At 42.2% G+C, this 24129-nt stretch overlaps 1 protein-coding gene across 1 annotated transcript in view; it reads left to right on the top strand.

The window, feature by feature from the left end:
* The window catches only part of COL8A1 (collagen type VIII alpha 1 chain), a 99384-nt gene that overhangs the window by 42636 nt on the left and 32619 nt on the right, over positions 1-24129 (top strand). The window contains exon 3 of the mRNA XM_068160664.1: positions 19170-19285. The gene's annotated coding sequence lies outside the window, so the exon portion shown is untranslated. The remainder of the gene's footprint in view (positions 1-19169; positions 19286-24129) is intronic.

Here is a 24129-nt window from a genome sequence, read left to right as displayed (position 1 = left end):
TTTTGGTGCTCAGCACCTCTGAAAAGATTCCAGGCTTTAGGCAATGACATTTGGAAAATGTTGGCCAAAGCTCCTGGGTTGAGCTCCAGGTATCATGTTAAATGATTTTGTAAACACAAAGCAAAGAAGCAGTCATGTGGGCTGAAGACTGTTTGGGATACACACAAAAGGAGCATTTTGATTAAAAGAATGTGACACCAATTCAACATTCATTTGGGGCTGCTCAGAGAAGTCCACCTAATGACTGGATAATTGCAAAGGCAGCCATAGATGATGTTTCTTGTTTCTGTGGTTTGGGTTTGTCACTTTATGGGTTCAATATCCAAGGGTCTTTATAACATAACTCACAGCTCAGATAATCACAGAATGTCAGAGATCAAAGGGGAACTCAAATGATCATCTAGTCCACTCCCCGTGCCAGAGCAGGATCATCTAGAGTAGATTACACAGGAATGCGTCCAGGAGGCTTTGGAACGTTTCCAGAGAAGGAGACTCCACAACCTCTCTGGGCAGCCCATTCCAGTATTTTGCCAGCAGTGTGCACCTGCAGCTGTGGCCATTTGCATCCTGGGCTGCATCAAAAGCAGCATGGCCAGCAGACTCATAGATTCTGCCACGCTTCTCTTATGAGGGCTCACCTGAGGTCAGCCTGGAGAAAAGGAGGCTCTGTGGAGAAGGGGACCTACAAGAAAGCTGGGGAAGGACTGTTTCCAAGGGCATATAGCAATAGGACAAGAGGCAATGGTTTCAAAGTAGAGAAGGATAGATTTAGATGGGACATGAGGAAGAAGTGCTTTACTATGAGGGCGGTAGAATGCTAGAACAGGCTGCCCAGAGAGGTGGTGGAGGTGCCATGCCTGGAAACATTCAGGGTCAGTCTCCAGTATTTGAGCAGCCTGATCTAGTTGGGAATGTCCTACTTACTGCAGGGCATTGGACTAGATGACCTCTAGAAGTCCCTTCCAACCCAGAGCATTCTGTGATTCTATGACCATTTGCCACAGTCTTAGTAACAGTGATAATAAAACTGACTGCATCTGTTAAACAAAATGATGTTTATGAAGTTCCTTAGCCCTCTTTCCTTTAGGCTGTTTTCAGATCTCAAATTGGAGCTCTTCATTTGAACAATCAGCAACAATTTATAAAACCAATTCCCATTTCAATTTTTGCAATCAGTCCCTCACAGTTTGTGGGCACACATTTAGCTGCTTCAGATTCCACACACATCAGATGACTGGGATAACACATTCAAAGGAGAGAGTGATGTGGGGATATCTGGCTTTCCAGGTGCCCAACTGAAGGTAGTGCAGCAAGGTCAAACTTCACCAAGTGCTGATCACCCATTTCTGAGAACAAGGCTGCTTTAAGTGTCTCAAACTGAGGATTACAACTTTTCAACTTTTAGGCATATCATCATTATTTAGATCAGGTTTAATAACAGTGTTTAAAAAACAGTAAGGAAAGTGAGACATAAATGGTCACTGCTTTTAAAAACCAAGTTGCAGTTTTCTGTTTGTAACAGCATCATTGATTGCTCTGGAATAAAAGCCTGAAACCTTAATCAGACAAAATATTTCCCTTTTCTTTTCCCTCTTTTATTTTTCCTGCTGATTTCAGCTGGAGAAAGAAGACTAGAAGAAATGTATAACATATGAGCAAAATTGTCTCTAAATGGAGTGTTTAAAAATGTTCCATCAGGCATCAGCAGATGGATCTTTAAATAAAAGCCAAGTATTAAAATGGCATCTATTTTAAGTCTTGCATTCCAGGAGAGAATGATGAGCCAGATAAGTTAGTCTGTGTTGACATGTAAAGTACATCATTCCCATTAGAAGGGCTGATGCAGATCTAAATGACCCAAAAGATAGTGTGTGGCTCAGCTGAACACCAGAGAACGGAAGTGTACATGAATTTGAACATCAGTAACTCCATTGTAGCCGTTGCACTTCTGGATCAGCTTATGTGTAAACTTCCACCAGACAGAAAACACCTGGAAAAGCTCTGCTAAGGGGACTTGATTCTTTGACAGCTTTGGATGACAGCCTACATAAACAGAGAGGCAAGAAAGAGAGACATTGTCTCCTCTTTTTTTTTCACTACAGCATTGTTGTCATGATTGCTTCCAAGAGCCCAAATCCACAATCAGAAAGCCCTTTCTACAAGCACAGCATCTAATGACATGCTTGGTGTTTTCAGTGTAGGCTTGATGTTTTCATCACTCTTCATTCCAGTTCACACTGTTTTCCTTTCGGTGTTAATGCCTCATTCTCCCCTGCAAGCTCCAAAATGAAAACTTTTGCACACACAAAAAACTTCACCCAGCTATTAATCCCATGCATGATATCACTTCCTTTTGTTGTTTATAAGCAGGAAGACTGTTCAGCAATCTCCTGGATGTGTGTAATCTAAGTAGAGTTGAAAAAGTAATTTAATCTTTATTTAGACAAAATAATTAGAAAATCAACATGCTCTCAAACTGAGACTGATTTCAGTAGTAGTGACAGTAAGTGATTAACTTTAGTCTGCTCAACAATGCTGTTTACATTCTTCCTGCCTCTCCTTAAAGTCAATTATTTCAAAACTCCAGGGACTTCTATTATGCACATCTGCAAACCCAATGTCAGTTCCAGATTCCGATTTTGGTGGTGAATCAAGCTGGCCTCAGTTCACCCAGTTTTACCAGACAAACAAATTGAGGTGACTTAATACTTGTGGGGTTTAACTGACATATTTACTTGCTTTCACCATCCTTTTCCACTTACAATGAATCAAACATATTCCTACACACTGCTGACAAACTGACTGTGCTAAGAGAGTGCAGATGAGATAGACATTAACACTTTAAACCGAGGACATCCAGCTTAACTCCCTAATACCTGACACTACCAGCTCTTCAAAGGGAGGCTTTCAGTTTTTGTAAAGGTTTGGAAAGAGGGAGATGATTTAATGCCTTTCTTTTAATTTAAACTAAATTCATGGAAAATTAGGCATGGTAAAAATATTCCAAGTTCGTGCACCTTCACATTTATATGGCTTGCTATCATTACTTAATGATAGAAGTTATTAGGCTATCTACATGTATTCTCTTTATATAAACATCTGTCATTAAAGACTGATCAGCATATCAACAAATAAGGAATTTACTCAAATCCTTGGAAAATTAAAAAGATGAGCCTCTTTTGCATGTGTACTGAGCTGATACATATGTGCAGTTGTTTACTCACACTATGTAAAGCTTGAGCCAGCTTTTCAGCACAGAACTGAACGATAAGAAAACATATTCAATTTATTAGTGCCTAGTGGTGCCCTAAGCCAAGTTACAAAATTAAATATAAATTGACATGAACTAGACTTTTTCCACCAACTGAGTGGGAATGAGAGTTTGGGCTGCTAATATCTCTGCACAAAGAGATACTTGCCTCCACACACAGCTGATCAACAAGTCATGAAACCTACAGCTTACACTGCCAGTGGCTTGCTGGGAGCCTTCAGGCAAATAATTCTTTCCATTTTCCTTTCCTTTCCTGACTGTACAATGGTAGTAACAGCATGCTTACCCTAGAAAGCCTTGTGGTTCTAAGATAATGGTTCCTCAGCTCCAAACATTAGTGCAAAATTGGCTGTTACAGTCACTTGGTTTTGTTGGGAAAAGAGACAGTATTTAATTTTCTCCAGCTGTGGCACCTCAGCATGCTCCTAAATAAAGCAATAACTACCTCCAGCTGTTTTTAAACCTTGACTGGAAAGCAGCAGTCTCACCTGCTTTCAGTGGGCTGTTCCCACATGTACATACATTTGTTGTTATAGGCTTTTCCACCCACTAGTGAGAATGAGATTGAGCTGCTAATATTTCCAAGAGGAAGGCTGCAGACCTTTCATAAGGGTGTCCAGTGATCGGACAAGGGAGAATGGTTTTACACCAAGGGAGAGTAGGTTTAGACTGAATCTTAGGAAGAAGTTCTTCAATATGAGGGTGGTGGGACTCTGGAATAGGCTGCCCAGGGAGGTTGTGGATGTGTCCTCCCTGAGGGTGTTCAAGACCAGGTTGGATGAGGTCTTGAGCGACTGAGTCTAGCTGAGAGTCATCCTGTCCATGGCGGGGAGCTTGGAGTAGATTGTCTCTAAGGTCACTTCCAACCTAAGCCATTCTGTGATTCTGTGATTCATCTTTGCCTATGGATCTACCTTCACTTCCACTGCACAGGCCACAGGAGCTTATATATATTGTTACCTTTTCCACCTGTACAGAGACCATATTGCCTTTTATCCTTGGTAACTTGACACCAAGGATAGGTAGATAGGAGAAGAGATCATGCCAAACTACCCTGAAGGACAGCTATCTCGCATGCTGTGAAATACACTCTGCACTTCCTTTGAGTCTCCTAACCAAACGTCCTGAAGGTGTGTGTTTGTAAAATTGCACTGCCACTGGTACCAAGAGGGAATGGATTAGCATGTCAGTTGAAAACAAGGACTCAGAATATTAGCAGTAGATGCTGGCAGCTCTAATTCCAAGAACTACCATAGCATGGAAAAACAATGTATTTTTTGGAATAGCCCCCTAAGAGATGACTGAGCTGAGGTGGGGGGGTTGACCCTTCCAAAAGCCCTGCTTACCAAAGATTGTCAACTCAGTAGCCTGCAGTTCAGTGTAAGCCATAAAAATACAATGTAAGCAATGCTGCAGTGAAGAGAGACTTGCTTAAAATACTGTGGAATGCCTTCTTGGTCATGTACAGCACATAATTTTCTGCTGATATCATTTTATGCAGTGAAAAAGTCAGAGTCAAAGTGAATGACAAACATTTCTGCTGAGAAAGCAACAGCTGCCTGTGAGCCACTGAACAATGAGGTCTGCTTTGAAGAGCTAATGGAAGTCTGTTTGCTCTGCAACAGAACAAAATTTCAGTTCTGGGTTGGTTTTCTTTAAGCATTCTTTCAATAGTTTAGCCTGGGTTTTGCGCCACCTTTTCAGAATTAAGCACCATGCCAGACTGTGGCTAAGAAAGGTTGCTTAATTCCTCAGTAAAGGGGCAGTCTTGTTATTTAAATAAAGTAGCTACTGTAGTAGATTTGCAGATATGTTAAGAGTATTACAGGATCTAGAGGTAGATTTAGGGAGAAAAGACTATAAAGCAGGAAAAAATTAAACAGTGTGCTTATTGAAACTTAAAAGCCATTATGACATGTGATGTGATTGCATCAGTTGAGAGCAGGTGGAACTGTGCCACCTGTACATGCACTGTAATGCATCTTGCAAAGTGACACTTGATTGTAGTTAGACTTTCCTTTAAAACACAGTCATCTGCTGAAACCAGAGAGCCCCACAACCAGTCACCTTAGGGGAAGAAGACAGAAGCCACAGAGTTCTTCTGCCCTTTTTATGGTCTGAAAAACATCATACTATATTTTCCTAAGCACCAGAAGATTACCCACAACCTTCTCTCTGAAACTAGACTGGCGAGTTCATCTGCCACACGCTCACTGGGATGAGAGAGCAGCTGCTGCATCTCCTGAGGAATTACAGCAACACAGATTACCTGGTCTAATGCTTTCATTGTGATGGTAGAACCACTTTACAACAGTCACTCGGGAAGAAATATTCAGGCAAATCAGTTACTATTCCTCATGTGAACACAAACTTTCATTCTGCTTTAATCACCAAAAAGTAAGGACCTTGTAAGTTCCCTGGTATTGTTCAGTCACTGTGAGATCATCCAAACCCAGAATTTTAGTAGAAGTACAGCAGATACTGTAGTTTCTCCATGGAAATGAAGAATGGTAGGGGAAGAGACCTCCAGAGACTATCTAGTCCAAACTCCTTGCAGGTGCCCCTAGATTAGGTTGCACAGGCACTTGTCCAGCATCTCTCTATCTTCAGCCAGAAAGAAAGAGAGAACCTAGAGACCATAGTCATGAACAGATGGTATTGACAGTTTTGACTGAATGCTAAAGCACCGGAAGGATAAATCCTAGCTGCTGGCCCTTATGTAGGAAGGGAGTTGTGTGACTCTTCCACCCGAAACTTTCAGGCTTGTATTCTCAAGGGCAGACATTAATATTTTATCAGGGTGTTAGTCATGCCACCTCAAAGCAGCTGGATGCTCTTCTGCAGGGAGCATAGGTAGGAACAGCTCACTAGTGCCTTCTCACTGCTTTTCTTGTCTGTGATCTGTGCCTGTTGCTGAAGGTTAATAGCTGAATGCACAGGGTTTGAAATAAGACGTCAGGCTCCTGTCCAGGCTTTGCACAAAATCCTCACATGTGTCTGTGTGCTGGGTTAATGATATATACACTGGAAGCACACAACCAGTCTACTTTTTTTTTTCCCAGCTTATGAAAGCTGATCTGTAAAACCAGCCTCTTGAACAAGCACTCTGGGGTTTTACTGGAAGATACTACTTCAACAGAAATATTCACTCAGCATACTCAAAACCCTGCATGCAAATTCGCTCCCTTTAGAGAATTAACAGGGGTATTTTAGCAGACTCAGCTGCAGAGGTCTTATTGTCAAGTTACTAAAAGCTTCATCTTTTTGATACAATTTCAAGAGGAAAAAAAATGTAGACACAAGACACTGATCATAGTGAAATACTTAGGAAGAAAGTGACACTGGGCAAAATACACAATCAAAAACCACAGCTGGTTCTCCTCAGAGCTTGCTTTGGATACATTTTTATCTGATCTCTGTCAAAGTCCATGGATCTGCACAAATGTAAAGAGGAGTCAGGCAATTTATTTACTGCACAAAATGGATGCACAGGAATTCTTTCTGCTCCCCAGATTCCTGGACAATCATAGTGTAGCAGTATGCATTGGGTTGGAAGGGATCGATCGATGTCCCATGACTAGAAGATCGCCCATCAAAGATCGATGTCCCACCACTAGAAGTTACAAATCATCTAAGCATTTGAAAGTGCTTTTCATCAACCACTAATGCCATTGAATGGCCTGGTTTATGGCTTTGATGTGGGATGATATCAAACTCTGGAAGCAATCATTTTTAAGTTGCACTATCCATCTATCCATTTTTTTCTACTAGGTATTTATTATGCTAATTAGATTCTGTCAGTATCTCAGCATCCCTATTATGTGACATTATGGACATCTGTCTGTGTGTAGGAGTTTCATAAACTACTCACAACCTTGGAGACACACAGAGAGATCATTAATCATGCAAGAGAAATTCTGGCATGTGTGAAGTAAATGGCAAAACTTCCCTGGGCTTCAATAAGGATCAGATTTCACCTCTCCCCTTTCTGTGTCTAGCAGGTGCCATTGCTTTTATTTCCAACTCTCAGCAGGTGTCTTTGCTAGTAATTCCAAATACTAGCATTGGCCTTATCATCTGGCTTATTAAGAAGGTATTTTCTTCTGGCTCAGACGGAGCTTTCAGTCCAAGGTGGAGGTTGTGACATCTGCCCAAATGAGATTGCATGCTGCTGGAATGAATTCCTGGCTCCATTCCAGACTTTAGCTCTCTGTTTCTTAGTGGCTTTGGAGCTAATAGAATCATTAATTGAAGCTGATTTGTATTCTGTATGGCCAAAGAGTTGCAATAAAACTTTAACACGGGTGGATCTTCCAAAGCCCCCTGCCAAGGAGGACTATTGTTTATGCTGTTGAGCTCCTCATTTGGTGGAGCGTCCAATACCGCACTGCATTCAGTAGGTTCCTGTGCTGGCGGGTCGCAAACATGTAAGCACAGCAGTTGAGAATAGACAAAATAGCATTAACAAATATTTTGGACCTCTAGCACAGCGCTCAACCCAAGACCTTTAAATAACTACACATGTTAATTATGCTCTTCCAGCTCCCACTACGAGGTAGGTAACCATTAATATAATCATTTTGCAGACAGAGAGACATTAGCACAGAGCTTTTAGATGACTTGCCTGCTGGCTGATGCAACTGCTGTTCACCCTTTATCTCACAAGACTATTTTTCATGTGCTCAGAAGCTCCTGAAGATAAGCTGACTACATATCTTTACATGTTCTGCCCAATTTAACCCTATTGTTTCTTCAGTCTCAGAACAGGATCTACCACATAAGTGATACACTGATTCTTAAAACCATCACATTCCACAGCTTCTGCTAGAGGCATTTGTGTTCACTGAGCTGGTGATCTCTGCAGGAATTCATACATCTGATTGATGAATATTTCATCTTTGGGAAAAAGCAGCCCACAAGGATATATTTCTGTCTTTCTTCAAAGAAGTGCTCATTTTAGAAGAATGAAAGATTCATTTTCTCTTGGGTCGTTTTTTGGGAGTCTAAGCATATCCCATTTCCCACTCTTCTTTGTCAGAGTCACCCCATTATACTCAGAAATTTTATGCTTCTTTCCCCTGTAGAAAGTCAGCTGGAAATAGTGATATAAAAACAGGATGTGGAATTCAGTTGCTAGTTTTGATTTCCAACACAGTTCTATCCATCAGATTTGCAGTTTGACCCATCATTCTTCATCACAGCTTGTCCTGTTCGAGTCCAGGTTTAAATTACAATCAGAATATCTTTTCTTTTACTGTTATCACAGCCAAATATGGCATCCACTCACCATGCCAGCTATCCTGCTAAGATCTGAAATACCTTGTGAATGCTTGACAGACTAAAACTTATCCTAGTCAACCTTGTACTATTAAGAAATGAAAGGCATTTACCAGGTGCTGTGGAATATAAGTAATTTTATATTCTCATTTGCATTAATTAAGATTCGAAGAAAGAAGGGATGGCATTTTTCCAGTTCCCACAAGATGATCAGAGAATCACCAAGGTTGGAAAGGACCTTGAGGATCATCGAGTCCAACCTATCACCACAGACCTCATGACTAGACCATGGCACCAAGTGCCACATCCAATCCCCTCTTGAACACCTCCAGGGATGGGGACTCCATCACCTCCCTGGGCAGCACATTCCAATGGCTAACAACTCTCTCAGTGAAGAACTTTCTCCTCACCTCCAGCCTAAACTTCCCCTGGTGCAGCTTGAGACTGTGTCCTCTTGTTCTGCTGCTGGTTGCTAGAGAGAAGAGACCAACCTCTTCCTGGCTACAACCACCTTTCAGGTAGTTGTAGAGAGCAATGAGGTCTCCCCTGAGCCTCCTCTTCTCCAGGCTAAACAACCCCAGCCCCCTCAGCCTCTCCTCACAGGGCTGTGCTCAAGGCCTCTCCCCAGCCTTGTTGCCCATGTTTTTATTCATTACAGAATGGTCTCAAGAATTCATCAAACCCTGGTATCCTGTAGCTTTTTATAGCTGAATTATTTCCAGAATCTCTGCTTAGTTATATTTCTGTCCATATGTCTTATCAGATTCCAGACTATCTGTAGGACTTCAGCTAAGTCAAAGTACTTTTCATATTTTGCAGTGCTTGTGCTTTCTCTTCTTGTATAAATTGGAGAAAAATGCTTCTTTTAAAGTCATTAGTTAATGTCCTCATTTCCACCAGCCTGTTTCATTAATTGAATGCATTCAGTGAGATGTGAAATGTGTATTTCATCATCAGGCATGACATCTGAGCATTATTTCTAACCTGTCCCACTTTGTAACTGCTGTCTCTTTAAAGCCATTAATTTGCTGGGAGTCCAACACAGTCACATGCATAAACAGCACCTACATAATCACATCAAGTGAGGAAATTTTGGAATGGAAATTCCAAGCATGGCAGAAACACAGTGTACGTTAAGTTTTAATTAGCTAATGACAGTCATAAGATAAAAATAATTCAGAGCTTGGAAAAATGCAGGCTGTGCTTTTGGGGTTTAGGGAGGAAAGGGGTAGGGGAACATGAGATCTGGCTGAGATCACAGGACATAAAGCAAGTGACACACAGGTCAAGAGGTGGGATTTGTCATGAGTTCTTCAAATACAAGCAGCGTTTGTGCTGCTGGTCCTGCAAAAGGCTTCATATTTCTGTAGAAAGGAAAAGTGATTCACTAAGGCACTACCCTAAGGCAGGGAATATCTCCTTCTGGTGCCCCCACACCTCATAACCAACATAGAGGTGAGGATTAAGCCTCATACCAGCCAGAAAGTTAGAGCAGTTTCTCTTCTCTATCTTACAAGGTGCTGAGAAGATAAGTATGTGAATATTCAAGTACTACTGTAATGATGACCAAATAAGCCACTAGCATAAGCTTCTTGGGTACTATATTAGCAGGGAAAGGAATTCTCCTGCTTGCCTGTAATGGGAAACTCCTAAAATCTTGCCTTAAAAGGAATGGACAACAAACAGCATGAATCCCTAAGGGGGATGAAAGGGAGGTCATACTTACAATCCACAGAAACATTTTCTTTCCAAGGGTGGCATTATATGCTCTATAAATGCCTAAGCATTTCTCTTTAAGATGAAATATACGAAGATAACATTTCTACTTTCTCATTACTACTAGTAGACCCTGTTCCTTTTAAATTCTTCATCCCAATCTGAGTAGAAAGCACACACCTGAGTATGTTTAATTGGTCTGATTTGACTTCACAGAAAATGTATGCTGAAAGAAAAAAAATCCAATGCTTCTCTGTCACTGATATTTTACTCTCTGCTAGGTATGGGCACATTTCCACCAGTTTAATCTAAGCCCCTGATCCAGCAAATAAACTAATCATGCACATAACTCAATCTATAACACTTAAGTACTCTCAAACATAGATAGGATACATTTTTATTTACTTTATCAACTCAGTGCTCTAGAAACTTGAACAAGAAAGTTTTGCTTTTCCTTTATAATGTGAGATTTTGTAATGCCAACACAGAAACTGCACTGGTGTCTCCATTCAGCTTTTCCTCTTTGCCAAAGATCAAAGGTGAAGTGTCTCCAATATTCAGTTATTTGGGTGTCAGCATCAGAGGACAGAATTGACTTAGGGGTGACCTCATTGCCCTCTACAACTACCTGAAAGGTGGTTGTAGCCAGGAAAAGGTTGGTCTCTTCACCCAGGCAACCAGCCCAGAACAAGAGGACACAGCCTCAAGCTGTGCTAGGGGAGGTTTAGACTCAAGGTGAGGAGGAAGTTCTTCACCGAGAGAGTGTTTGTCATTGGAATGTGCTGCCCAGGGAGGTGGTGGAGTCACCGTCCCTGGAGGTGTTCAAGAGGGGATTGGATGTGGCACTTGGTGCCATGGTCTAGTCATGGGGTCTGTGTTGATAGGTTGGACTTGATGATCCTCGAGGTCTCTTCCAACCTTAGTTATACTGTGATACTCTGATACTTCCATTTCTTTGTTTCTGCCCATGTAGAGCATGCAGATGACAGTCAAGGTTGTTCTCTGCTCTAATATGTCATCATTATTATATTTATGGTGTTCAGAACAGTCATTTCAAATATATTATCTGGAAGTTAGCACAGTCCTTACAACTGTCACTTAGTTTTTTAAAGGCAATTTATTTAAAAGGATGTGGTGTGGTTCATGGACCGTAGCCAAGCAAAGAAACAGAGCAGCAAGGATTGGCTGATGCCAGTCTGGGTGAGGAACACTACCTATGCCTGTGGTAAATAGAGCACATTGCTCATTGCAAGTTCTGTGCTCTGACTTTTTATTAGATTCTATGAAAAATGTGCATTGCACTTCATTTTCCTTACAACTTCAGACTAATCTGATAAAAATTCCAGAATGGATAAAGAATTGATTTGTTGAGATTGGCAGCAATAAGGCACTGGAAAGTGTACTTGTCCTTTTTCTATGTTTTTAACCTTTGTTTGTTTGTTTCATTTTTTTGTTTTCAAGAGGCAGTCATAACTACCCTGGTACAATTACACCATGTGACCATCTACACACTTTATATCTACTGTTTCCTTTCACAGGTGCCTCTCCCAGACATGCTACTCTTGGCTGGCACTAGCAAATCTTGGTATATATTAGTTAGAATGAGGAAAAATCTCAAGACAGAAATTCAGTAGTCTTAACAGAGCTTGTATTTCATCACAAACTTGAAATTCTTTCCAAGTTCATGGTATAGAAACATGCAGTGATACATAATTCTGTCCTGAAGGCCTGGCAAAATTTCTGTCTGGACCAATAATACCTCCCTATAATCTCCTTGGCACTCAGAAGCATTTAATTGCATGCTTCTACAAACCTTCCCTGGGGAGGTGGTTTTGTAGGAATTGCTTTGACTGAAAAGCCTGAGAAGATTATCATAGTTATGAGCCACTATTAACAACAAATGTGTTTTGTGATAGTTCCAGTTTCACCAAAGAAATGGCCTGTCCTTACCCAGTGCCTGTGTTTACCTCAAGGCAAGTATCTCATGTGTTGCCTGGCAAACCAAACCTAAATGGCTGGATTTTCATGGAATACACTGAAGTGCAACAACTGTATCACAGTATCACAGTATCACTTAGGTTGGAAAGGACCTCGAGGATCATCAAGTCCAACCTATCAACACAGACCCCATGACTAGACCATGGCACCAAGTGCCACGTCCAATCTCCCCTTGAATGCCGCCAGGGACGGTGACTCCACCACCTCCCTGGGCAGCACATTCCAATGACGAATGACTCGCTCGGTGAAGAACTTCCTCCTCACCTCGAGTCTAAACCTCCCCTGGCGCAGCTTGAGACTGTGTCCCCTTGTTCTGGTGCTGGTTGCCTGGGAGAAGAGACCAACCCCTTCCCGGCCACAACCACCCCTCAGGTAGTTGTAGAGGGCAATGAGGTCACCCCTGAGCCTCCTCTTCTCCAGGCTAAACAATCCCAGCTCCCTCAGCCTCTCCTCACAGGGCTGTGTTCAAGGCCTCTCCCCAGCCTTGTTGCCCTTCTCTGGACACCTTCAAGTGTTTCGATGTCCTTCTTAAACTGAGGGGCCCAGAACTGGACACAGTGTCTATTTGGAAGCAAGTTACAATTACACCATGATAGCCTAATCAGAAAGAATCAACATTTGATCATAAAGAATCAAATTACTAACATTTGACCATAAAGAATCAAATTACTAACATTTGATGGATGATAAGAAATGGGTTTTTTTATACCTATAGAATAAGTTCAAAGCATTGCATAAATGGAGGAGGCAGAAAAAATTCCTTAGGCATGATGAGGCAAATGAAAAATGGAGAAAAAAGAAGAACTTGCTTTTATTGGCTTAAGGGAACACCTTCACAAGTAGATATTCAAAGCATTGTGCTGGATCCCAATTATTTAGCCATGTATTTCTCTGAATGAAGTCCACAGGAATTGTCTGGCTAGGACCACACATTTAGTTCTCAAATTTTTCCTCCTTAATCCTTCATGTTGATTTTCCATGAATTGCCTGCTCACTTTCTGTATTTAAACTCTACCTACATGGCATGAAAAAGCGGCATAAAACCAGCCCAGCACAAGAGTATGAAGTGTGCACAGCTACTATTGTTATGAGACAGATTTTGATGGGGATTAGTTAGAAACAGGGTCCCTGCTATTAGCTGGAAGAGCAGAAAAGAAAAAGAAAAAGACACTATGCAGAGCCAGCACTTACCTGCCACTGTCACGAGGAGAAATACTGCTCGACTTTATACAATGATCTGGGTTGGAAGGGATCTCCAAAGGCCATCTAATCCAACCCCCTGTGCGGTAATCACGGGCATCCTCAACTAGATCAGGCTGCCCAGAGCCTTCTCAAGCCTCATTTTGAATATCTCCAAGGATGAGACCCCAACCACCTCCCCAGGCAACCTGTTCCAGTGTTGCCCTAGCCTCATGGCTAGAAGAACCTGTTCCTAACATCCAATCTAAATTTGCTCTTCTCTAGTTTGAAGCCATTGCCCCTCAATCCTCTAGACTAATTCTGCAAACTTTACACATAGAGCTGCAAAGGCACATCTCCAGATGCATGCTTAGATCCCTCCTCACTGAAATATTTTCCTGAACTGGGACCTGGCTGGATTGTCTCTCGGGCCCATATTAAAGCACTCGTCTGCTCATGAGCTCCTGACTTGAGTTCTCTGTTGAGTGCTAGGTCAAGAATGACTGAAAAAATTGAGAATACTTAGGTTTTAGCAAACAGAATACCTAGTTAACCCAGCAGTGAGCTGAATTACAGACAATATTACTTGATCTCATCAGATGGAGTGATTAATGCTTCATCTTAAGTCTAAGTGGCAACCTTCTGAGAACCTATTCAACGTGACAACTGTCCTCTAAACAGGAAGCAAGACAATGCTTCAGAGAATCATAGAATGGTTTGAGTTGGAAGGGACCTTAAAGACCACCTGGTTCCAACCCACCGCACCATGGGCAGGGACACCTTCCACTAGACCAGGTTGCTCAAGGCCCTGGTCCAGCATAGCCTTGAACACCTCCAGGGAGGTGTTCAAAATTCCCTTGACAACTTGTTCCAGTGTCACACCACCCTTACTGTAAAGAATGCCTTCCTAATATCCAGACTAAATCTATCCTCTTCCATCTTAAAGCCATTGTGCCTCATCCTTTTACTAGAAGCCATTGTAAAATGTCCCTCCTCAGTGTTTTTGTAGGCCCCAAGCACTTACTGGAAGATCCTACAGGGTCTTCATGGAGCCTTCTCTTCTCCAGGCTGACCAGATCCAACTCTTGTAGCCTGTCTCCACAGGGGAGGTGCTCCAGCCTTTGATCATCTTTCTGGTCCTCCTCTGGACCTGCTCCAACAGTTACACGTCCTTCTTGTGTTGGAGGCCCCAGAACTGGATGCAGTTCTCCAGATGGAGTCTTACCAGAGCGGAGGAGAGAGGGAGAATCACCACACTCATCCTGCCTGGTCACACTTCCATCCACTTGACATCCAGGGCCAGTACATGCACCTGTCAAAGGCAGTCAGAATTACTCTTTTCAAAGACAGAATACACAAGATTTTTTTAGCAGCACAGGAATCTGATGAAGATAACAGGAGTCTTATCTGAATCATTCTGAATTTACTACACTAGGGGGGGAAAAAAAAAAGGCAGGAGGATGTCATGACCTCCCCTGCTTCTGTTTTTATTATCAGCCACTTGTAGAATCTTGGCACACCATTTCTGAACCAACTGGGACTTTTTTTTCTTAAACAAAAATAATTGCATTTTATTTTTTTGGCAAGGGACTACAAAAATGTTTTCACCTCACTGTTGCTTAAAAGTTTTGGTTATGATTCCAGCGTCTCAAAATGTTGGAAAGACTTGCAACACTGTGTGCTGCCAGCATCTGGAGTACAAAAATCTTTGTGCTTTTCTCACACTTTATTTGAAAAAAGAACATTTTGCACCTCAATAGACAGTTGTGGGTTTGGAGCAGAAAGCACTGAGGGGTTTGATCTGTTCCGACTCCCCACCCCTTGCGTCTCATTTTTCTCATGGCTTAGAACAAAATATTAATGTGATTCATCTGTCATAAGTAATTTTCATATCCTCTCCCCTCTGTTTTGTGTGTCCTAGAGCAGAGCTGTAGTTATGTAAAAGTGTTTGTGTGTTTTGTGTGCGGGAGGATGGGCATCGTAGGTATTTTAAGCAAGGAAAAAAGGAACAGTGTCAAGAGAAAAGAGTGAATTAGAAATGAAAGCGACTTGCATACATTGTAATTAACTGTAATCAATACTTTTAAACATGCTATTTCAATTTACAATTTCTTAGCTTTAAATATCACAGCTGTCATTCCTGGAATGTTGGAAAAGGAAATAATAAATAGGGGCGGGGAATGCAGAGTCTGAGGACTGGCTTGTCCAAAGTGAGTCCCAAATCTGATACTGAAACATTTACAAGAACACTAATTATGCTTGGAAAGCTGGTATTTGAAATGGCAAATGTCAGTTCCAGGATGTCAGTGTTTTCTGATAGAGCTTAGGAAATACTATGTAGAGTACTATTTCACAGAATCACAGAATCACCAAGGATGGAAGAGACCTCAAAGATCATCAAGTCCAACCTGTCACCACAGACCTCATGACTAGACCATGGCACCAAGTGCCACATCCAATCCCCTCTTGAACACCTCCAGGGATGGTGACTCCACCACCTCCCTGGGCAGCACATTCCAATGGCAAACGACTCTCTCTGTGAAGAACTTTCTCCTCACCTTGAGCCTAAACTTCCCCTGGTGCAGCTTGAGACTGTGTCCTCTTGTTCTAGTGCTGGTTGCTTGAGAGAAGAGACCAACTCCCTCCTGGCTACAACCTCCCTTCAGGTAGTTGTAGACAGCGATAAGGCCTCCCCTGAGCCTCCTCTTCTCCAGGCTAAACAGTCCCAGCTCCCTCAGCATCTCCTCACAGGGCTGTGCTCAAGGCCTCTCCCCAGCCTTGTTGCCCTTCTCTGGACACATTCAAGTGTCTCAATGTCCTTCCTAAACTGAGGGGCCCAGAACTGGACACAGGACTCAAGGTGCAGCCTAACCAATGCAGAGTACAGGGCACAATGACTTCCCTGCTGCTGCTGGCCACACTATTCCTAATGCAGGCCAGGATGCCATTGGCTGCCTGGGCACACTGCTGGCTCGTGTTTAGGCAGCTGTCAATCAGCACCCCCAGGTCCCTTTCTGTTTGGCAGCTCTCAGCCACTCTGACCCCAGCCTGTAGCTCTGCATGGGGTTGCCGTGGCCAAAGTGCAGCACCCAGCACTTGGACTTGTTGAATGCCATCCCATTGGACTATGCCCATCTGTCCAGTCAGTTGAGGTCACTCTTCAGAGCCCTTCTGCCCTCTAACAGATCAACATCTTCTCCCAACTTGGTGTCATCTGCAAGTTTGCTGATGACTGACTCAATCCCCTCATCTAGATCATCATCATGAAGACATTAAAGAGGATGTTATAATTATGTCTACATATTCCTGTCACTTCTCCAGACCAGCCTTCTATTCCACAGTAGTTCTCTCTCACAAAATTGTCATGAAGTCACTAGAGAATACCCCAGGCAATAAGTAGAGCAGTGATTTTGCTACAAAGGTATTTTCAGCAATTAACCAGATTCCTCTTCTCTCCCTCAAACAGACTGAAATATTTTACTAAGTAGATCCAGTTCAGTGCAAAACAAATTTGCATTTAAACTGAATATTGAATCAACGGGACTGAAGTACATGCTTAAAATAGAAGTTATGTTCATTTGACTACTTAAATTAACCAGTGGTCATGCTGTTCCTGTGTTAAGAGAAAGAATATAGTCATTTTCTGCCTTTCTGCTATTGTGTTTCATCACATGAACTGCAAACACAAAACATTCTTTTCCACAGCCAGTTAATACCTGCCAGCAGTGGAGTGGAAAGGGAGAGGAGAGTGCATGCCACCTTACTGTATTGGAAGATTTATTACACAGAAAACAAACTCTCTTTTCAGCTACAGGTTTGCCCTAAATCATTCTTAAAAGCAGAGCAATTAAATTAAACTCTACCAAGCAGGAAATCTGATGCTTAAGTTTCCTCTTAGGAATGGTTGAAAGGAACCTCAAGGATCATCTGGTCCAACCTTTCTAGGTAATTATTAGCGTTTAAATGAGGTGGCCCAGCACATCACAGGCAAAGGTGAGGACTGTGTCAGTGATGTAGTAGGAGCTTTCTGAAGACTGAGGAGATGCTGTGCTTTGAGGTTGTGAAGGCACAGAGCACTTTTTCTGCTTTTACACATGCCTCCCCTCCTTTAGATCACTTCTTTTCCTCCCTTCGTCTCCTTCCTAGAGGCAGGACACCCAGAGACCTTCACTTCCACTATCTCCACAATCATCATCTACACATTTCTCTCTATCTTCTTGATTGTCAAGAAGGGGTCAATCCTGGTTTGAAAGGACAGGAACTAGCCCAGCATCAGGGCCTCAAGCCAGAGAAATCTTGCTGCTGGTGGTAGAAAGGGCAGATGTGATTGCTGTTGCTGTGCTGAGGCCCTCTGGTACACACTGGCACTCCTTTACCCTCTCTAATCCCCTGAAGGCAGTAACAGCAGCATGGATGGTACAAACAGGAGGCAGGAATGAGCTGTTTGGCTGAAATGCCTAATCCCTCTCCCCAGGCACAGGCAAAGTCCCTTGCCATCCCTTTCAGTCTGGCAGCTCTCCATTTTACTAACTATTCAAAGCTACTAATCTAAACCAAAGGGACTGGAAAGCTGCCTATTACTTTGTGTGAGGGCTCTGGTCTTTGTAAGGAAGGCCTCCACCTGGCTGCCATCTTGTGACAGCTCCCAAATTCTGTAAAAAAGGCCAGGCTGGATGAGATGTTGAGCAACCTGGGCTGGTGGAAGGTGTCCTTGCCCATGGCAGGGGGTTTGGAATTAGATGATCTTTGAGGTCCTTTCCAACCTAAACCATTCTGTGACCAGAAACTCAAAGGCTGGTTGGTAACAATGACTCTGGAGGCACGTGGGCTGATATTTTGAGATCTTCTTTTTGGCAGAAAATGCCCCTTTGTCTACAAGATTCAAGCTTCTTTTGTGAAAATGTATTGTTTTGACAAAAAGTTAATCAATTCTTTTGTTAGATTTGAAAGAGAGAGACCCTAAAATAGCCCAGATGTGGCATTCAGATGAAAGAGGGGGTAGTCACAGAACTGTAGAATCATCCAGCCTGGAAAGGACCTCTGAGATGATCAAGTGAGAGTGATAAGCCTACAAAACAGATGAGCATATCTGGTATTTAATAGGACATTAGCATTGCCTGTGGCTCCCCATGTTAGCATCCTCACAGTCTGAGTGCAATCACACTTGGGGATTTGTGTTTCCAAGCACATCATATCAAACCGAGCTGCTTGAGAAATAATGACTTTAAACTGCATGTTGGATGAAAGGGTTTGTGTGCACATTTTCATGGGTGCAATACATGTAGAGAAAGATGAGATTAAGTAAAAGCTTTTCAGCTGTCCTTCAAACTGATAACTTCATAGTGATCTGAAAAAGCTATGCAGTGTCTCTGTAGAAGGGTGGGAACAAGGCCTGAGGCACTTTTTGTTGAAATCCAAACCCATAGTTTGATTTATGGCATGATTATCACAGGATTGCCAACAAAAATACTAAACACCAGGAATTTTAGTTCATATTCAAACTGCTACATCAGTTTTCACAAGTACTGAGCAACTAAAAAGGCTACTCAAAGTGAATGAGTTGCCAGGTTGTCATACTTCTGAACAGTAGACCTTGCATAAGAAGCTTGAACATGAAGTTAAAAGACCATGTTAAGCCCCTATGTTTGAAAATCTTGGGCAATATTCCTTAATACTTTAGTTTTTAAAACAGGATAACATGCTCATACATTTCTTCTTTTCCCCCTAGAGACCAACTTAAAACCAACAAAGTAACAACAGGCTGAACACAGTCAGGAGATCTAGGTCCCTTAAAGCGAAGAGCAAACAACTTGGCCACCTTCTGCCCTGTCCTGAAATCTAAATGTAAGTATATCCAGCTTTGAAATTCTAAATGAGCTGTCCAGAATGCCAAAACCATAGCAAAAAGTCTTCAAACTGAGGTTTTCTTAAAGCTATCACCTACACAGGATTTGTGATGGCATTCAAGTATTTCCTATGCACCAAAGCTTTTGGATTTTGAGTAGAAAAATACACGGTACATAAATTTTGGTGATGATCCTCAGCACCAATTTTTGGTTTTGCCCTAGGTAATATAAGAAACCTACCCTTTCAGTCATCCTCCACTCTTTAATAGGAGACAACATGTAATTTTGGCATTTCCTGTTTGTCTAAAGAATGTTTTAGATCTATTTTTTGTGGTTGGGAAAGAGAAAGAGCTGGGAAGAGCTACTGATGTGCTTTTGATATAGAAAGTGCAGATGTACACGTGTCTCCTTCAGTAGGCATGCACATGCACAGATAAACAGCAGTAACATTCATTGTGAAATCCATGTTTAATGCAATGTTTAGTTTAGCTCAATAATGGGAAGAATATGTTAAACATCATTCTGAGCCCTAATGGAAAAGTTTCTGACAACTAGACATTAGCTCATAGTATCCACAGTCATCTTATGCCTATGACTATTGTTTATTATCAGGTGTGACTTTTGGAAGCAAAAATGCATTATTGCTTAAGAAGCTGCATTGCAGTAGTGTCCTGCACTCTGTTTTGGTTTCTAGATAGCTAATTAAAAGAATCCACATGTTAAGAATGAATCACTTCAGTTCCTTGGACTTTCTGGACTTTCTTTTAAGGAGAATGAACTCTGTGCTGGCTCGTGTTTCTCTCTTGCGGAGGAGTCCTACACAATTTGTCTGAAATGAAACCAGTAGTATCACAGAAACACAACTCTACAAACACACAACTCTAGAGCATCAGCCCTGGCAGACACCCCTCTCTGAGAGTCCACTGAGCTTCTTTCTCCAGGCACTGGGGCAGGCTGGTGCAGTGCCAGGGTATTAGGACCTCTGGCAGCATTTGCCACCAGAGCTGTCCCTGGTAATTGTTCACCCGGTGTCAGTTGCCATGCGCTGCCCAGTGTCAGGTGCTGCACAAGCCTAACAAGAAAAAGAGTAAAGGAACAAACAGCAAAAAGAAGGAAAGAATATTCTTTTAAAATAAGGGGGGAAAAAAAGAAAATGAAAAAATATAGCCCAAGGCTCCAGCTCACAAAATATTAATAGAGAATAAACCACTTCCCAGCTAATATTTACATATGCCCAGAGCACCTGTAAGAAAGTTTTAGAGCCCAATTCACCTAGCAATAAAACATCCATCCAATAATGGCAGTGGATTTTGATAACCTGGCTGCAAAGTTTCTGCAACAGCTGTTGAAAAGACTGCACACAGCTTTTTGCATTAGAAATGTCTTCAAACCTTTTGATCCTCTGGTGTCATATGATAATATTGACCACTTTGTCAAACCTGCTAAGTATTTCAGAGTCCCTTACCTACAGCAGGCGAAATGGCAATCTGAGCTATTAAAAATACTTATTAGACAGAAAAGAGCAACAGTTAAGATGGGGATTACAAATTGGCACCTGCTGCTTTTCATGTGTGGCAACACTGGTTTGAGAAAAAACCTGTCCTCAGCAATTCACAGACACAGAAGAAGGGGGGGGGGGGGGGGTAAGGGTTGTGATGGAATCCTTTAGAAAGAGGTAAAAGTTCTGGATTATTTGTTTTTCTTTTTTAAATCTATTTCAAAGGATAGCAAAGAACCTCAGACAACATACAGAGGTGGATAGATATGTCCTTCAAATGAGAAGGAAACAAAGCTCTTTATCTGTAGCAGGAATAGCGAAAATTTTCAGATGAACATCAGTCTGGCAGATAGAATTCAAAGGCATTTGAGTCCAATAGAAGTCCTGAGCTGCTACCAAAAGCAACAGTCTAATTGTCTCAGCTGAAACTGGGGCTTAGCTTTTGGGTTTCCTGTAACTAAATCTTGCCACAAACAGCTCTTCTAAGTTTTTCCCCTAATAAAGCAAAAGACATAAAAATTCAGATAAATACAGGAGACAATGAGGATGAGTACGTGGTTCCTACCACAAGGCAGGGAGCAGAGGTTAGAGCAGACTTGTGAAGAAATCAAAACAGCACTTGTCAGCTCTAAATGGCTGATAGGACAGTCCTTTCAAAACAAACAATCAAACATCTGAAAGTAATTGCCAGACAAAGGGATTTACCTTTATTTTACTGAAGCAATAAGGCATTTAAAAAATGCACTCAGCATGTCCAGCTCGCTTCAAATTGCTTTGCTTTTCTACCCAGCGCCGTGGTAGTCCCGACCCACCCAAATGTGGTCATTTAAAAACACTTTTTAATTGAAAAGGGTGGGGGGGGGAAAAATCACAGTTGAAATGAAGAAAGCAAAACTATTCAGAAAGGTTACCAGATCACACAGTTTCATTTCAGGCACTTTCTAATCTGATCAGGAAGCAGAATGGAAAAATAACAACAAAAAAGCCCCAACAAACCACCAACTGCTTGGTGCTGAATTGAATCAGGTGATGAAGTTATACAATTTTCTGTGGGTTTACTGAGGTCATACCTCAAAACGAAAAGCAAACCCAAGCGACTGAGAGTAATGCCTTGGTTTATATAGTCTGATACTCCCTATGTCTGTCCTTTTTCCTGTTGAACTGCCTTTTATGCCTCTCAGTGCATAAACTTCTTTAACCTCATCATCTTCTCTCTCCTCAGTTTCCTCCTCATTTTCGTGTACTTTATGTTCCTCCATTTGATCCCTGAGAGTGGTTGGTTTACTGGTCTGCTTTCTCCCTGTCTGACTTGGGGAGCTGGACGTCCTGAATGATTTTTAGTAGAACCTAAACCTCAAATTACTCAGTGTTTATGGAAATGTTACCTTACATTTCCAGGACCATTGATTTTACAGGAGTCAGTTGCTAGACTCCTTTAGTCACTCATGAAAACCAGCAGTTCTGGATGAGAGGAAATTAAAGGGGAATTACAAAAGAAAAATCCTTTCCAAACACAGCAGTGTTATTCAATAGCTCAGAAATTGACTTCTCTTTTCCCGCTGGTGAATGTGGTTTCTTTAGCTAATCCGAGCATTATTGTGAATAAACCCAATGGTTGCTTTCGTCTGTGTTTTAAAGAAGAGGGGCTTGTTTAGGGCTTTTGTCCTGATAATTGCCACATAAAGCTCTAGTGCAGAAGAACACAGAAAAAGAACAAGAGGAGCTTGCCTCCACAAATCACTAGAGCTGGGGATATTCCACACATACCTCCTGCTTGCTGTTTGAAACCATGATGACAAGTTTACGATCCCAGATTGTGCAAAGCAGAGACCTGAACAACCTGCTGCTCGTTAAATTCTCTACTTCTCTAGTCCCCCGCTGCCCAGACAGCCTCATGTGCACACATGTACTCACTTCTGGTCTTTGGCAGCAAGTTCATTGGTAGTACTTTAACTGGTGATACTCAGTGGCTGCCTGTTTGCAAAGTGAAGTAGCTATCTCAAGGTTGCTGAAAAGCGACCTCAAGCCAGTAGGCAGCAGACCTTTCTACTGCTAACAGTAAGCTCATGGAAGACTGGAACAATGTGCCTTTATGATTTGGGAAGCCAGTGCATATAGCTGCAGTCAGCACTTCACAAATGTTTTGCACACGTTTTCCATAGCTGCCATGTTCGGGGGAGAAATGGCACTAAGTCAACAATCTTCTTTCCAAAGGCTCATTGACATTATTTGTCAATGCAATGGTTCCTTGTGAACTCCCTTTAGGAAATACCAGTGTATTTTCTATGCAGGAGTCTCTCTGGAAATGTTGCCTTTTATGACATTTTTCTAGACCCTAAGGAGTTCAGGCACAGAATTCTATTAATACCTTTGTCTTGCAAAGTTCAGGGAATGCTACCACAGAATGAAATTAAATCTGAAACCCAGTCAGAAGAATTGCCCAGCTAATAATGACAGTTCAGCTAAAGTATTTGTTATACAAGTCGAGCCTCTATTTATTTTCAAAGGAGTTCAGTGTAGTTGTTAGGTTTAAGGAACAGGTTAAGGATATCCTTTTTCAACTGCAAATGTTATATAAATACTGTCAAATACTGCAGTTCATAGTAGTCTTTCACAGGACCAATTTCACAGAATCACACAATGGTTGCTGTTGAAAGACACCTCTGAAGGTTATTTTGTCCAGTCCCCCTGTTCACGCAGGGACATCTAGACTGGGTGCTCAGGACCACGTCCTAATGGCTTTTGAATCATCTCCAAGGATGGAAACTCCACAGCCTCCTTGGACAACCCATGCCAGTGCTCAGTCACCCTCAGTTTTCTACTCCCTGCTCTCTCTCACAATTTCTACTGTGTACATCTGAAATGTCCTCTGTGTTTGTTCACTGCAGCAGCCTAGCTCGTGATTTACAAGCAGCAGATGGATGTTACAGTATCACAGTATAACTAAGGTTGGAAAGGACCTCGAGGATCATCGAGTCCAACCTATCAACACAGACCCCATGACTAGACCATGGCACCAAGTGCCACGTCCAATCCCCTCTTAAACGCCTCCAGGGACGGTGACTCCACCACCTCCCTGGGCAGCCTGTTCCAATGACGAATGACTCGCTCAGTGAAGAACTTCCTCCTCACCTCGAGTCTAAACCTCCTCTGGCGCAGCTTGAGACTGTGTCCCCTTGTTCTGTTAGGAGTACCGTGCTGAAATCAGAAGCTGATGCAGTAGTGTACTGAATGCATGTTTAGACTCTTTACTCTGTAGTCATCTGTGTATTTGTGGTGTAAATGGGGGATGGTATAAATGGGGTCACCGGTGCTGCAGCATGGCATTGGTGCACAACATGTGA

This window comes from Melanerpes formicivorus, unplaced genomic scaffold (genome assembly GCF_026170545.1).
Source record: "Melanerpes formicivorus ecotype bairdi unplaced genomic scaffold, bMelFor1.0.p_v2 SCAF_51, whole genome shotgun sequence".
NCBI classification, from domain to species: Eukaryota; Metazoa; Chordata; class Aves; order Piciformes; family Picidae; genus Melanerpes; species Melanerpes formicivorus.
Note: the sequence above shows the minus strand (reverse complement) of the source record. Positions and strands in the feature narration are given on the sequence as shown.